This window comes from Cystoisospora suis, assembly GCF_002600585.1.
Source record: "Cystoisospora suis strain Wien I chromosome Unknown contig_4795, whole genome shotgun sequence".
Taxonomy (NCBI): Eukaryota; Apicomplexa; class Conoidasida; order Eucoccidiorida; family Sarcocystidae; genus Cystoisospora; species Cystoisospora suis.
Window position 1 is genome coordinate 886 of NW_027157587.1, and position 1415 is coordinate 2300.

The following is a 1415-nucleotide window of genomic DNA, read 5'->3' on the forward strand; positions in this document are numbered from 1 at the left end:
TCGTTTGCGTCTTTACTTCGAAGTTGTCGCGTGTTTCGATAAGTATGTTCGTGGAGTCACTGCGGGACACGGCGACAGGGCATCATTTCACCCAACGAATGAGGTAGCAGCCAAACAAAAGTACTGCTGCCGCTTTTCGCACAATACAGTCACCTTTCTTTTTGTTTTGAGCGTTGGCGCGTCCCTGACGAGGCTAGTAGCGAGGAAGGAAGCAGAAGGGCGACGGCTGGCCTGAACCATCAAAATATGCTATAGCACTTACTGGGACACAAAACCACGATCATGCCAGTACATCATGTCAATATGATGTAGCAGATCCACACACAGAGACCCACGAATTCCGCCGTTGCCCGCGGCGACAACCACAAAAAGTCTACACACTCCGTACTACTGTACTACCACACACATGCCCAGGGAGTTGGCCAGTGGCCACCCCCCCCCCGCGAACACACTGGTTCCTGATGCCCAGGGAGTGCACATGTGCACCCTGCGCCCGCGGAGTATAGATAGCCGATATTTGCGGAGCACCGTCTTCCCGCCATTTGGCAGGGACAGTCCGGCAGCTACGAGTAACAGTCGCAACAACTGTCTCCCGTTATGCCGTCCGAACACAGATGCTGGCCGAGCGCTCGCTGATGCAGCGTCGGGAAAGGGGGTGATGCACTGGGAGTGCTACACGGTACTTCTGACACTGACAGCGTTCAGAGTGATCTTAACCACCCAGCTCCGGTACTCGAGACTGCCTCTCTCTGAACAACTTAGCGACCGTTTGCTCGGGGCAACTCCAATCTTTTGCACCTCAGTTGCCTTCCAGAACCGACAGGAGTTGTTCTGTAGCTCCCAGACTGCAGTGTTTACTACTCGAATAGTCGCCACCGTAACCGCGGTACCTCGGGGACCCGGCCTTCATGTAGCAGCGCCTTGTATCACAGTTGTAGGTCGCGTGGGCGCATCTGAGGTTGCCTGAGCACATCCCGATGCATTGTTTTATCTCTGCTGCAAGAGAGCTCTTCGGTATGTGCGCCCCGGCAGTCAAAGTCGTAGCCACTGAACCAGTATTCACATTGAAGCAAGCCGGCTGGTCTAACTCGCAGTCCGGGGTACCGGACATATCACCATGGTGGTGTCGGTACCGCGATGGGCCCTGCTTCAGAAAGCACTGCCTCCTACCGACGTTGTAGGTGAAGTGGTTGCAGCCCAAGTTTTGGCACTCACTCTACCACTTTTTTCAGCCCTTCCCGAGCTGAGGACGCTTCAATTCTCATCTGCTTCAGATCTGACGACGTCGAGCCAATATCTTCCTTGATGTGATGTTTCGGTCAGAGTGACCGTGCGCACCCGGCTACCGCAAGCCGCGCCTTTACCGTGGTAGCAGCAGAGCAATTCAGCACGAGCAATAGTCTCGTCGCTATCGC